We start from the raw sequence: 16,744 nt of genomic DNA on the forward strand, positions 1-16,744 counted from the left end.
GAATCAATTGAATGAACAATTCAATTCGATTGATTCGAATTTTGAGCGGTGTGGAGCAACAGACCTAAATTAACTTGTTCTAAGTTCATTTTGTAATATTTATATTTTCGTCGTATTTTTTTTCTAGACAAATCTTACAACATATCCCATCAGCCGATTTTCCTTGGCAACATTGGCACATTGAGTAATCGAGCGCGCACAAGCGTATACTTTAAACTAGTCAATTGAGACCGTCAATATCTTTTTTTTGCTTATTTTCGCTAGGAATCAAATTACTTCAATGGCACATGAAAATACAATTGTTATTTTTTTTTTCGTTTGGTGATTTATTCTTTGGCATTTTTTTCTCTCCCTTTTCTCTCCAAACTTAAAATTATGTTCGTAAACGACGCATTTTCAGCAATGCCGAAAACAAAAATCTCCATCAATATTCCGCTCAATTGCTAATTGCATCGTAAAATAGAGTTAAAACGAATGGAATAGATAGATAGAGAGAGAGAGAGAGAGAAAGAGAGAGAGAGAAACTTATAGTGCGGCTATAAATTTAAAATTGTAGCTTTCGTGGCCAAATTGGATGTTTCCACTCGTTTCACACGCGTAAAAGTCGAAGTACTGCACTATTTGCTTGGTGCGATTGGCTGGAATTGGTCGACTGGAAATGGCATCGACGGATCGAGAAATACGGCAAACACAAAGTATTTGGGAAGAGAATCGTGATATTCTTAGCCTTGATACACCAAATTCGAAAGAATGATGAATTATTTCTATTCACTTTCGCAATGCAAATTGCTTTCAGAGTTCGCGCGCGCACACACGCTTGCACTCAACAAAACTACATTGAATGACCTGGTGATATCTTTATGTTAAACGAACTTCGACACCTTTTTAAAGCCCTACAAAATAAAAGATTTCTACCTGAAGAGACGAATAAACAAAAATTAAGCATGCACACAAGGACCATTTCATCATTCGACATAATTGGCTCTCATTCTCAAATAGAATAAATTGTGCTTACTTTTTGCTTGACCCCGACCAAATGACTTATGGTTATTTTACCGATTGATCTCAATTATAGAATTAGGTAAAAATTTTCGTTCTTTTTTTTTCTTCGCCTCTTTCGTCGGTTTTGCCCATTTACCTTTAGCACATGGAGTAAATTATCGCGGCGATGAAGAAAAAAAACACCCATAGTCTGACGTTTTGATGTCACCGGCACGAAAGAGAATGGCATCCAAAGAATATGTAGTAAAGTGGAATAAAATTCTTCGCTCAACACATAGCGAAAACTTCATTAGATTACATAAGAGAGATCTAAATTAAATTCTCCATTTGTGCTCCAGTATATTTTTCACGATACTTTGACACTTGTCAACAGCAAGTTAAGTTTGTTTTTGCAAGACTTTTGCGCGTTTTTTTTTTTGTTTCGCTTTCCGAATTATTGTAAATCGATTTAAACTTATATAAAACGCATTGACACCGTTGAACCGAAGTCATCAACCATGCACTATACCAAGATTGAATTCATTGATTTTTTCGAATGGGGCTGTCAATTCAATATTAAGTCGTTGAAATCATATCGTTTTGCTTATATAAAATCACACATCTTATTTTGTTTTGTGTCAGCCACATCGAACCGATTGTGTCGTACACACAATTCCTTTAGCCAATTTGACTTTATCAGTGATGACCATCGTGAAGCTTGCAATGGAATTATTTATGAGGTGCTCATGAATTTATGGCTTGTTTCTTTCGCTCGATCCGTTCAATAATTGTCAATGTATTGTCACTTGGTCATTGGGGTGCTGGATTGCTTTTTTTTCTTCTTCTTTTTTTTCTCGTTGCTTCTTCTCAGTTCACACGATGACAATATCATCGACAACGATGCTGTTATATGTCTGTACGTTGTAGCTGTGAAATGCTCACTTAATATTATTATTATTGGAAAGTGATTTACGAACTATGAATTCGAAAAAAGGCAAAATATGAAATGATCGAGTGAAAACGAGTTGAATGCTAGCAAAAGCGCAATGTCTTGCTGTGTGTGTATAAAATTTATTTGGAAATAAATAACGATCAGAATTGAATAGTTAACACTCTATGCAGCAATGAAACAGCATATTTTGAGAGAGTCTGTGCGACCCACACGTAAAATCAATCCCTCATCAATGCGTTCGAAACATCTCATACACACCTGATTTATGTGAATATTTTTATTCGTCTTTCTGTTCGTGTCTTCCTTTGCTTTCTTTATTCGTCGACGACTCAAATCGGATGAATTTTGTTTTCATTCGTTGTTTGCATTCGATACTCTCTCATCTCTCACTCTCTCTCGATCGTAACTCTGTATAATTTGATACATGATTGCCAGTTTGTGTGTACCTCTTGCTAATTTATTTGTGCGCTTTTGTTTACAAAAGCAGAACGCCATTGTACATATCTGTGGTGATGTGTACACCCGTGCATGTTATCGTTTCGAATTAATAGCGTAATTTTTACCGTGTAATCGACATGCTGAAAGGCAACAATTTATGTGGTTTCTACCATCATTGATTGCAGACATTGAATGATATTTATTGCACATCAACGTAGCCACCGTTTATTGTTTTTGTTTGTAATTGTTATGTATGTGTATGTCTGCATTTTTTAGTTCCACACACGCAATCGATCGTCATATGAAATTTGGAATCGGGAATGCAACTGAAAATGTGATGAACAAATTTTTCGATCAAATTCTATGCATAAACAAATCTATTCAAATTTGCGGAAAAAAAAATCCCATCCACTCGCAAATAGTTTATACTCCTTATATATATTTGAAAACGAACGGACAAGAGAAAGAGAGATGGAGGGATAACAAAAAAAAACTGTGTTTAATTGGATCGTTGGATGTGAGATTTCACCCGGATTCCTTCAAATTTGATTTATTACATGACCAAATTTGGCCAATTTTTCCGCTGGTTCGTGAACAACAATTTAATCCCATGGGTATTCCGATCGTTCTTGCTTTGTATCAAATCTTCAGATCAATATTCAATTACACTTGAACGGAATGCCAATGGTGGAAAAAATGTCGACTAAGGTTCGTCGCTTGTGTCTTTTTTGTCTCAGCTTGTGCCTGAAAAATATTAGACACACGGATGATCTTGTCGTTTGTGCTCGCTCATGCTGCCTGCCTTCTGATATGCGTATTTTATTAAATGCTTTGAATTTGTAATTAGATTCAAATTTACAGCTAAACAATGCTACACGGTATTCGTTGTATTCTTTGAATCTATTCCGTTTCAAGTCTTTGCTTTTTTCTCTCGATGTTGCTGCTGCTGTTGTTGTTTTTAAGCCAATATTGCCGTCATTTCTCGATTGGGGATCTAACTGGTTGAATGTGACGTGTGTACGTATGTTGTTGTTATTTTTTTTTCTTGCACTTTAAAATCTCTTTCGCAAATCGAAACATTCTTTTGGCTTGTCGTTATATCATTTTCAATCGCTTATATATCTCTCGATTTTGGATTTCAAATTCATTTCGAATTCGATGTTTTTATGTTTTTTTTTAAAGAGAACAAAGACGATAAAAAACACACAACCAAAATAACATATCGACTCCGTTGCGACTCGGCAACCGCATACCGTGCCAAACACTGAGAGGAGAAGACAACAACGACGACGATGAAAATAAAATCTCAGCTTCGAGATCGAAATAAAAATCAAAAATTCATTGCACATCGACAGAGAGAAAGAGAGCGAACAAGAACCAGTAAATCGTGCGCAAACACACAGAGCGAACACAGCAATCGATTTTCGATATGTTTTCATTTCGTGTGCTAAACTGTTTTTGTTCCTAATTTTTCATTTTATTTTTCGTTTGGAAATCTGCCCCGTGTACAAACAACCATGTGCAGCTATTATTATTGTTGGCAATTTTTTTTTCGTATTTGTTGTTAGTCATTCAAAACGAATCTCTCTCACTCGCTCTCTTTCTCCTCGACTCCGTGTGTCGTTTGTCTTATTTTATTTTCAACGATTTTCGATTGCTGTCGAACTCTATCCCGATGCACAAGTACTTTGTCTGCTGGTATAATTATAATAATAACAATCTTTAGGTTCAACTAAATTGACCCGATTTTTTTCTAATTCTTTGTTTTTTTGTTGTTTCTCTTAAATACCGCATTTCTATGTGATAGAAATTTATTATTACCATTGTGTGTATATGTGCCCCAATGCACTACGACTTTGTTAAAAAAAAATAATTTAATTTCCTTGTTGATTTTTCCACAAAATACACCAGTCATCGAAAATCAAATTGTTTTCGGTATTTTCAAGTGTTTCGCAAGACAATAAAGAATTTATCGAATTAATACACAAGCTATGATCACTTTCTTTCAATTTATTCATTACAAAAGCGAATTGAATAGCAGCGAATAAATCTCCGATTTGAATAAAAGTGAACGAAAATTCATTGCAGAAATAGGATAAGAGAGAGAGAGAGGGAGAGAGAGAGAGAGAGAAACAACACATCGATTTGTTTATATGCGCAACACCCGAAAATTAACATTTCTGGTTTGTTGTCAACGATACAACGGCAATTTGCCGGGCCAAATATACATATTGCGCGAGGTCCCATGATAAAATGCAGTTTCATGTAAATAATAATAGATTTATCGCATTGACCTCTCGGTCACTTTACATTTTCGATTTCATTTTCGCCTCGTATTTGTGTCTCTCGATCACTGGTGTCTGTAGATTTTTTTATATCGCGTGTGTTCCATTACGATGCGCTCTCGTTTGGCGATTTTTTTTTATTCGCTTCAAAACACCAATCAATGACTCCCACACACATTACAAAATCGATGTTTGAATCGCGCAAAATTTTTGCCGTGGCCATTGTCTACACTCAAGAGCTCATCTCATTGAGCAATCAATCAGTCCCATTCAATCAATATATCGTTTACAAACCGTGACCAAAGTCAACAATTTTTTAATGTGATAATCGATGATATTATATTTCATATTCATCACTTAACACCGCGACAACGACGACGACGACGACAGCCTCAGATCATTTTCAAAAGAACATGGTAAATGATTTGAACTCTCCGTGTTTAATGGCTCAACTCACCCAAAAATTGCTGTTCAAATTAAATAAATAGATTTCATAATAAAATGTACATTTTGATACCATTGCTGTCTATGGATCGCGAGTGCTAAAGAGATGTTGTCAGTTGTGTAACATGGAAGTTCACACCGTTCTCGTGTTGGCCATAAACACGTATGGGTTTGGTTTTTTTTTCTGTTCGCCGCACGTTGTTTTATGAACTATTATTATTTTAATATGGTGCCAAGCGAACGAGAGACTCTAACACGAATGAATGCATATATAAATATATCTGATTTCATCTGTCGTGTTGATCGACTGTACCGTCGTTTCGTGCCGCCTTGTAATTGATTTCTCCTTCGTCTTTTCGCGTTCAATAGGTTTTGTATTTCAAAGCTATTTCATATTTTTTTTTTTCAATTACTCCTTAGTTAAGCAGCCAATATATCAATTTAACAAAAATACAAGATATTATATTTGCGACTCAGGCGCGATCACATTTTCTGGACGTTGTCGTCGTCACGTTCTATCACGTGTGGGTTTTTTTTTCTTCTTCACCCGTTCATTCTCTTTGAACGTGTAGATTCTTTGTTTAAAGGGAAAAAAATTGGTAACTTTAGGTCTAAGCAATTATTTTCAGAATGAAATAGCACAATGGTGCTCCACGTGAAGAAAAGAAAAAAATCTACATTTTCAACACGTGAAAGACATACCGCTGTAAACACTATGGCGATTTCGTGCGATTCTTCAGGTGTGAAACATGCAATTAGAAGCTCTATGGGAAATAAACCGATGAACGCTTTTTTTTCTCTTGATTTATAACAGTAATCAATCTATTTTTGACATTTTTATCCCAATTTCACGGCCGAAATTCATTTTTGTGTCATTCGAAAAACTGTTCAGCGATTTTATATGCAAATCAATAATTTGATTTGGGTGGGATCGAGTGAGCACACGATATATGCGGAAAAAGAGGCAACAACACAAAAAAATCTATCACAAATCGTTTCCCATGCTCTTTAATAGCCTACAGTAGTGCAATCGTCGTTCCTTTTATTTAGATTCTTTGCCAGTTCAATTTTTGCACCCGTTAATATATTTTGGCGAGCAGCATCTCCGTTCGCAAAATTCAGAATTTGTGCTTGCTATGTTATTGAAATGTCCAAATTCTGTACGTTTCGCTTTATAATGAAGAGATTGGCCATATATAATTTAGAAAACCGCAAATTTTAATCAAAATACGGCGCATTTTCAATAGTAACGGTGACCGAGTCACTTGTTTTGGTCGGATCTACTACCGTATAAGATTAGGAAGCCGATCGGTAAAACGGGTGAAGTGAGAAATAGTGAAAAAGTAGCAACACGATTCGTCTGTACAAATTTCCCCTTACATCAGTTTTTTACACACAAATCAATATATTGCATCTTTTGAACATGATTATTTCGTAATTGAACATGTACTGTATAGATGGATGCATGTACATTGTACAAAAATGCTGTGGTTTGTAGCAATGAAATGTTCAACTAATAATGGTTAAACAACAACAACAACAATAACTATTTTTCGTTTAGGCCATTCAATTTGTGAGACGGGCCGAATTTCCGTTGTAATTATTTCACCATTGTTAATATTTTTCATGTTTTTATGTAACCTGTACATGCAAAATGATACATATTTAAAACCATCATCGCACAGTATTGGCTGGTGCACAAACAATCACATAAAATCTCACTTTTTCTCAGAGACTGTTTTTCAGAGCGATATATCTATTGAATATATCGAGAAGAGAGTATGTTATTCAGCGCTTATGGCTGAGTAATTTCTGAATAAAAACATACTCTCCTCTCGATATTTTCAATAGATATGTGATGTGGAGTACTCTGAGGAGCTGGAGAAGCATTGTGGAATTTCATAATTAATATAGTAACATTATGATTTTAGATATTCTTTTAATTTTTAATATCAAAATTTAAGGGGTTTTTCAAACACACCCTAATAAAAAAGTTTTTTTTTATTCCACTCCGATCAAAATCGATTGCGAATTTAGGTCAAAAAGTCCTATCAAATCAAAGAAATACTCAACTGCCCCCTAGGACTCGGACGATTTAAGGCCTTACCTTCCCAACTTACACCCCTCTTGTGCCCATGTATACTTCCCAATGCCCCTCCTCTCACAGATTGCTCTGAGAAACAGTCTCTGATTTTTCTCACTTTTGTACTCACTTCATTTTGAAGATTTTCTAAATTAAAGCGATGGCTTCAAAAAGGGTTCGAAGCGAAAGCCTAATAGAAAAAAAAACTGAGAAACACAAAATTAACCGTCCAAAATAAACGAAATGATCTCCAATGGAGTTGCTTTTGTTTTCGTTTTTCATGTTGTCGAAAAAAGAGAAAAAAAATTCTAATAAAAAAACAACTTGCTACAAGTATAAAGTACATGACCACGATTTTCGTGTAAATTGAGAAGGTACAGAATACTCTTTACATGAGATTTGATTAGCTTGCACAGTGCGCGCTGTCTTATAAAGCGCAAACACAATGAAAATGGTAAAATTCATAAAGCACACCAAATCGAAAAATCGAATTATGAGAAAAATAAAATAAAATGAAGAAACACAGACACAAAAACATTGATATGACTTGAATGTGGCGAATAAAAATGGAATAATTTTATCGAGAATTGGCATGAAATGAAAGAAATTGAAGTGCTTCTATATTTGTGTGTTATCTCTTCGTTGGTGCAACAAGCTTGTGAGTGAATTTCATTAAATTAACCGATAAATGCAATAAGTTTGTAAAATAGCATGAGGTTTACGGCAAATTCGAATTGGAAATGCGCATACATGCTCCTCATCTCTCTACCTTCCCCCCATCATCAAAAAGAAAAGAAAAATGTATGAAGCAGCAACAGCAATCGGTGCATTAAGATGATGACGATGACGACAACGACGTTGCGCAGCATGTATGTTTCTGTTTAGCCCATGGCATCTGACTCGGTTGTGTACGAACATCTGAATCGTTGTGTTTACTCCATTTTGCAATGTGAATTATGCTTTTTGCCCAGCCACTCTGAACCAACAATACATTTGTTCTACACTGCATCTATTTATAGTTTGTAGACGCGTTCACGCGCACAAAATCTATCTCTCTCGCTTCATAACTCTGCAAAGGTATTTATCGGTGGTTCGCAACCGTCCTAACAATATATAACACAAAGATAGACTGGTCGCGTTCACATTTGTTTGAAACAACATTTCTTCTTCGAGATTGAAGAATTTTCAATCAATACCCATTTCCAGAACCAGCAAAAATATTTCATTATTGTAAAGTGAACGATGTTTGGTGCTTCTGCATGCAGCAATAATTTATACGGCCCAACTTCATTCGAACGCTTCTATGCCTCTTCAAGCTTCTCACATGCTTTATGTGCAGTGCACAGTATTTGTTGTGTATACAACTGGGCTGTTAATAAATAAATGTAAAACAATTTTATGTGTCACGTTTTCCGTCTTTTGACTTTGTTATTCTTTTGTTGATTATGATGCATTTGCTATGGTTTTGTATTCAGTGTTACAATTCCGTTGCTTTTTACTTATTTTTTTTCCTGCCTTTTACCTGATTTGATTAGCTTTAGTGAACCGATATTCGAGTGCACCAATTTCGATGAAATGCGGTAAATGCGCGCGCAGTGGCAACAAATCATGCTTTAAAATTTTCCCACTGTATCTTTTTTCCATAAAAATCATCTTCCTCATTTTCAGTTGTGGTACAAACATTTACATTAACATCGGCACATTTTAATCTTGATTGTACGCATTTTATTTACTCTCGCGCACGCTGCATGTTTTTTTTGACAAAATTTATAAGTGGTAATAAAATTTTATTGATCAGTATTCGAAGTTCGAAATGAAACGCATAAAATAATTGATTCAAAACAAAACACTGATTCGCTGCCACTGATATGGTTAATAAATTTTTAAAAAGATCATTCGCACTTCATTTTCACAAACGGCTCTCCATATATGCGAGTTTTTAATTTTTCATTATGTTCATATAGACGTGTAAAGGCCGATTCTTATTGATTTTACGATGCCATGCGAAGCGCATATAAATATTCAATATGTTCATTGTATTTATTATTGAAACTAAAATAATTATCATCAACGTCGGAGAAAAATGTATGCTCGGAAAAGTGATTAAAAGTGATTTTATGTGCGCATACAATGGGCCACGCGAAATTAATTTGTGTATCAACATTTAAAAAGAGTGTTACGAAAAAAAGTCCAGATAATACAATTTGTTTTTTTGTCAGGGATTATTTTTCAGAGGAGAAGGAGTGGTGAGGAGGCAAATGAGGAGGAGGAGAGCGCTGATATGTTTGTTTTGGTCAAAAACCGATTTTTATTTCAAGACTATCTTTTTGGTTGGAAGATCCTCTCTTCCTCCTCATTTTCCTTCTCACCGTTTCTCCTCAGAGGAATAGTCCCTGTTTTTTGCTCATTCTGTTGTAGAAAATTCCGATGAAATGTGCGCTGTATATATGGCAATAGCATTTAATTTTTTTTTAACGATAGTAATTTGCGATATTTTCCATTCCATTACACATATACCTTGGGCCCATGTAAAATGGAGTGCGGTAGGTATTACAGTCAACAGTGTGATTTGAACAAATTGATAATTCCATTCTGAATTAACGGACGGTTTATCAAACAAATGATGGTTTCGATTCTTCTTTATTTCTTCTGCGGCCAGTTTTGTTCGATTCAAAGAAGAAGAATAAAAAAAGGTGTTGACAAATCCATATGGAATGGATTCCACTCTGTCAATGTGGAAAATTAAAACACTGACATTCAATTTAATGATATCACATGAATGATTGTCGATTTATATTATGGAAAAATCAGAGAATTTCATTAATTTATACGCATTTTTCTTACCAAAACGAGCGAGAGTGAGTGAGAGAGAGAAAGAAAGAAAGATATAAAAGGAGTCGATCAATTTGTGTTTTTTTTTTTCAATGAAAATGAACTTGAATAAAAATAACAATCTTTTGAAAATATTGAAAAATCACAATGCGTTCGTCTCGAATATTTTACGAATGAGATGTCGTAATATTACTTTTTCGTTCGCTTCTTTTCAGGTGATAAATTTAATCCGATAAATATCGTTTAATTCCCTTTTTTTCAGCATAAAATTTCCGAAATTCGAAAAATTATTGACTGAAAAATGGTTCTCATGCCATTCGATGCAAGAAGAATAAAAAAAAAACAGAACGCGACTGTGGGCATTCGTATTCCCGTTATTGAACCGAGTCGAGTATTTTAATTTTTCACCAGAAAGCAACCGTTGCATAAACTCGTACAATTTTTTTTTCGTTTCACATATGCCAGAAAGTGGCGAAAGCGCTCCAAAGAGCAATGAAAATATAAAAAAACCAAGGAGATGTAGAAAAAAAAATCCAATAATAAAATTAATTACTGCAATTTATGATTAAATGATTGAAATCGATCAAAATGCTTTGACCCAGTCGATTCGGGTTTTCAACGAGCACATTAAAACAATTTGTTCGTTAGTAATATGTTTATTTACAACAACCGGCGAGAATGGTGTGTCGAAGCACATGTCGATATAAGTGTATCTTGAAACGCAATCGCCAATGGAGAGAGAAGGTGTGAGAGCAAGAGAGAACGAAGCGCTACACAAAAATATTAAACCGCGAAATGTTTAAGCGAATGAAACAATCATCTTATTAAAATAAGTAACTTGCTTTCTGTAATTTACTTGCATTTTTTTTTCTCAATCTCTTTCGCCTTCTTTCTACATCGCGCAAATCAAATTGAGTAATTTAAATTTTTCGAGAGAAAAATCAATAAATTTACTAAATTGCGATCTGCAAGCTGGCATAAATTTGTCGATTTTTAAAATGAAGACAATTGTTTTATTAACACCGTCACTCACTCATTGCTCACTCAGCCTGGCGTATCGTTGCATTTCTGTCCGTTTGCTTAGCAATAATTTAAGTGAGAATTTATCATTGAATACCAAGTGAGAATTTATCATTGAATACCAAGTGAGAAAAAAAATCCAAATTGATGTGAATTTAAGAAGTAAAAGAATTTCAGTTCGAAATGTTCGCATTTCTCTCAATGTCTTTCTTGTTGTTTCCGTTGCATTTTTTTTTTATTTTCTCTTGTAAGCGCAAGCGATCTCATCATCCGTTGCATTTTTGGTATGTATGTGTATGTTTCAATTTCTGGTTCATTGTTTTCTTCATTGTGTCTGGTGGAATCACGATCGAAATGGTGTAAATCACGAACTTATACACACCGCGTACATATTATAATACCTAATGCAAAAGCCCGCGTTCAATTCTGAACTTGAGCAATAGCGATTTGATTTAGGAGAGAGAAAAAATGCATGAAATCGAGCCTTTCTTCAAACAACTAAAAGAGCGACAGAGAAAAAGCGACACAAATATTAAGAGGAAAACAAACGCAACGAGATGAAAAATGAAAATTGCTCTCAGGCAAATGTGTGCAATTTATGTGTGTACCGTGCAGTGAAATAGTTTTTTTTTCATGCTCTTTCTCTCTCAATATGGCAACGTGTCCAAAATATACACTACTTACACTTCAACACTTTTGAACGCTCGTTCTTGCGCGTTTATTTATTCCTGTGCTGTTTTTATCGCTTCCCGCCAAACAGCTCATTGCATTCGAAAATGTTTGCGGTGACTTGGCGTATGTAATAGATATATTGGCAAACATTTGTATTAAATTGCAATAAATGAAGCCAAAAACGTGGTCTCTCACCATTGTTGCGCGCGCGTTCGCACTCCGCAGACATTGATCCATCTCCAACATTATCAGGCAAGAGAGATAAGATTTTTTCGCGATAAATTAATGAAGCATCCATTAAAAACTCCAAACAAATATCGCGCACACGTGAAAAATCGGCTGTGCAATGTTTGAGAAAAATGCTCATTTTGATAACAATCGCATACAAATATTTTTCCAAGATGTTTTCTGTTGTTGTTTTTTTTTTTTATCGTCTTCGACCAGCATATCAGTTGGGCTATGTCGTGCATGCGACGCGCTACTGCTGCAAGCGATAAAAGTTCAATTTTTTGTTGTTGTGTGAAATGTTTTTTTTTTGACGAAAATTGAATTAGTACACGATTTTTTCTTTTCGATCTTATCGCGCCCGCGCGCTCACACATCAATGTGTGCTATGGAATCTCTCTGAGTCGCACGAACAATACTGTACATCATCCATATATAGGAATGTAAGAGACAAAATCAACCGTTTTGTACTTTCTGAATGTGCCCTACATTGACCTGATATGCAGTATATATTCGCAAAATATGTATGTAACGGTATTCTAGCATAGGCACACATTTTTCACGTAGACATTTTTCCTCGTCAGCTTAGTTTTTTCCTTCGTCTAAGCGAAACAAATAACAACCCCATTAGAATCTGTAGTATTCAAAGCATTGATTTTTATAACATTACGCCAGTTGAAAGTCTCAATCGATGTCGAATCACTGCCGTTGGAGAAAAAACAGTCATATCGTCCCTCCAAGATAGCGCAATCAATTTATCGATCGATATGTCCCATTCAAATTTATGCATACCTTTGCGGCGTGCGCCATTCCAGCTGCAAGAAATGTATTTGGACACCGTCGCAACGATGTGTCGGCGGATTTATGAATAGAAAAAGCAAAGCGTTCCCAAGTGACGTCATTCATTTCGTTTTAACCTTGAACAAATATTTAATTGTGCGAGAACAATCCAAACACAAACAACCTACGCTTCTACAAAATAATATCCTTTTTTCATCATTTAGGAATTATACATACCATACATCAGACTATCCATGTTCTGTACTCTGGACGCGTGTTCAGGTGCAACACGTGAATAACATGTACATAAATATAAATAGCTTTTGTGAAGCATCATTGCCGTCATAAGTATTGTATAATACAATCAATTCTCCATTTTTTTGACGTGTGCAAAGGAAGTGTGATGTTATCCAGAAGAATGAATGCTTATATTAGCTCACCTATGTCGAATTGAATTGGAACAACTCGTCAAAAACATTCTAAAGCACCCAATTAAATCGTGTGTTCATATTCAATGAAAAAAATTGAATATTAGGCCTATACGAAATACTTGGATCGTGCCACAATTTTTGTAAATAAAGAGAAAATGTATCATTGTTGAATAAATAGTATCTTATGGGGTTTTGCATTACGGGTCTTCTGACTAAGATAATCATTTATGGTGGGTGTTCTTAATTTCATAAGATTAAGAGAATAAAAGATTAAAATGATAAAAAAACCAATGATTCGTTTATTTATGCAGCAATTGCCGCATAATCGTCATCATCGAAGCAACTTTATTTAGTGCCTAAAAATGGAATTTGATTCTTCGAATTTCTTTTAAGTAAAACTTAAGAGTGAAGAAATTACCTTGGAATAATTTTCAAGTGTGCAGGCAAATAGCTTAAATCCACTTATAGTGACAGGTTGTTGGGCACGTTGAATAATGTAAGGTGTTAATTTTTGTATATTCAAAGGATAACAGTACCATTTCGAGTTATAGATTGCCACCGATATTTTACTGGCCTATGAGTTTGGACACTTAATATTAAAAAAAATTCCAATCTAAATTCAATAAATATTTCAGTATCAACCTTAACCGAGAGTTCGTTTCCAAAGTTGCAATATATGAATAAAATGGCCAAAATGGTTGGATAAACAGGTAAAACTTGAACAAAACGATCCAAACTGATATGTTCATGCTGAGAACAAAAATAAATGGAGTCAAGTGGAAATTCAAATAAAACCAAAACTGTATACCAATAAAAGTTCGAGCGTAATGGCGCAAATTTGTAGGCAACTCATGAAAAATTGAAAGAATATGATTGGACTGTATAGATTTTCGAGTTCGTCGGCCAACGATAATAATTTACGATGAAAGTAAACGCAGTTCACAAATTTTTCCTTTTGATTTTTTTCGTTAAGTTTTTGGTCGGTGAGACTGAAAAAAAAAATTTATTGAAAAACATTTTTTTTAAATTGAAATATATATACTCACTCTATCTTTTCAATTTCACCAAAGTCATCTGCCAAATTTTGAAAACCAGCCAACAAATATAGGTTAATCCCGAAAAAACCAGCATCGGCAGCGAACAAAAATGCGGCATTCAATTGAATGTTCAATACAGAATATGAAAACAAAATAATATATTCGTACAACGTTTCTTCACGCAACAAATACCTATAATTTAATGGGATGCAATTAGTTTTGGTATTTAATTTTCACTTGAACAACAGGGCATGGGACATTCTTACAAAACTTCACAGGGATATCGAAAATTGTAGACACCGTTGAATACACCAAACAACATTGATACCAATGGACCTATGCATATTGTTTGCGCTGACATTAGCATAAATATTCCATATAGTCGTGAATAGTTTTTCTCAATTTTATTGTATTTTTCATACTGTCTCGAATACTGTTTTCTATTACCTATATATTTGTGCAGGAAAAAATGTTTTGAAGAAATGTTTCGAAGAAATTGATTTGTGTGACCAAAAAAGGTCAAGAGAAGAACTTTTCATATCGTTCTAATGATTTCAACTATACCCAAAATATCGCGAATGCCATTCAAAATCGTTTCAAATGTTTTGTAAGAAAAAATCAATGTAGATGCTTTAGCAACAGCAGAGAAAGCCCCCATTGACATCGAAAATGTTTGTAGAAATAAAGATGCATCGCCAATGTTCATGATGAATGCCAGAAACTAAAGATAAAAATATTAAGTTCTTCCAATATCAAATCCACTTCATAGTTAAAATTACATAGGCGTATAGATTTGTCGTCATGACGAAAAGGATGAAAAACCCATAAAATCTGTATGTTTTATAGTATGCTAATGATGGTGAAGCTCCGATATACTTCAATACGGACCGAACTAGCGATATAATTTTCATCGTTGCTGAAAAATGTTCAACTTTCACTTACTCGAAATAAACTGGCAATTCTTTCAGTGAAAGTCAACCTTTTAAAGCTTTTCCACATTCAAAACTTCTGTATAATTTTCAAAGGATAGACACTTAATGCTTAGTTTATAACGCCTTGCGACGAATTTGACACAGACTGGTATTTAGTTGAATAACGGGTATTCATTTAATTCTATGCTTATTGCGTCATTTAAAATTCATAAATTGATGGTTTTGTTCAATTTTTTCAAAGCTCAGTCAATGATTCGCACATGGCGGTGTTTATTGACGACTGCGTAGCATTTGTTTTCTTGGATACTGTTATGGATAAAATTCTTTTGAATTGAAAAACACCTTCTGAAAAAATCAATTTTGTTCACTTTTGGGAAAAAAACGGTGCTCGGAAAAAGAGCTTCATAACTAAGTATCATTTTGGTGATATAGAATCCAATATTAAGAATACCAGTGGATCAGGTGATACACACACATATTTTTTCCTGACAAAATCATGATTCTCTCGAATATAAATTAATTTCATGCAATGAAATATTGATTTGGCCCCATACCGTTAGCTTATAAGCGTATGCGGAAGGTCATTTCCATTGTTTCATCGTCTCGATGTGGTTCTCAGCATTTTTGTTTATCAAACACGTGCCGATGCCCATTCCTTGTAAGTAGTTCAGTGTTTAAATGCAAACCATGCTATAGTCATCAGTGTGTCGCCAATTTTTTTTCGTATGCAGATGTCTCGATTTCTAAACGTTCCTTTATTATTTTATTTATGAATCTATTGTTTCATCGTAACACAATATGAGTTCTAAGTAGATCAACCGCCGTTGAAAAAAGGAAGCAAGCTCCGTAAGTTACATTATTGTTGATTAATAGATTCGTCGTAAGAATTCTGCGAATCGGCAATTGGAATTGTAGTAATAATAATAGCATGAAAATTGTTATTAGACAAATGCTGCACGTGCGATTTGAATTGTGTATGGTTTACGATGAAAATTCCAATGAAAACATTGTTGAAAAAAAAAAAAAAACTAAATACACGATGAATTGAAATTGAAATCACGCACAAAATCAGGAAGACTATATTTCTTAACAACTTAATTTACAATCTTGATTCTATAAAACGCACGACAACTAACAAGCAAACAATGCATCAATTGAAATTCTTTTTACAGAAACATTTTCTCTCCCTCTCTCTTTTTGTTGTCTCTTTGCAAGATAGTTTTTCAGATTGGTACACTCAGCTGTGCTTTACAGCGTAATGGTGAACATGTAACTCAATTCATAGGGGAATTCATTTGTTCGCATACCAAAAGTGTCACATATATTAAACGACAGTTATGGCAAAACAGAGAAAACGGCACGGAAACTATGTCAACATATTGTTATGGATTATCATAACAACATACCGACACAACGTTGAAATTCGAATTAAATTGCTGATTATTTTATGCGAAAAAATGCGTTATTCGATTGTGAGTCAGATTGAACGGCATGAATGAGAATCAGTGGATTTGCTTGGCAATCAATTTACTTCTTCTTTTCATCGCATTACGCACACTTTAATCTCATAATACAGGTGACGATAAATTACTGTCATTCGTTCGTATCTATGTGATTTGCGCACATCAAGTT

Source organism: Contarinia nasturtii, unplaced genomic scaffold (genome assembly GCF_009176525.2).
Source record: "Contarinia nasturtii isolate CC-2019 unplaced genomic scaffold, AAFC_CNas_1.1 Cnas_scaffold_695, whole genome shotgun sequence".
Classification (NCBI taxonomy): Eukaryota; Metazoa; Arthropoda; class Insecta; order Diptera; family Cecidomyiidae; genus Contarinia; species Contarinia nasturtii.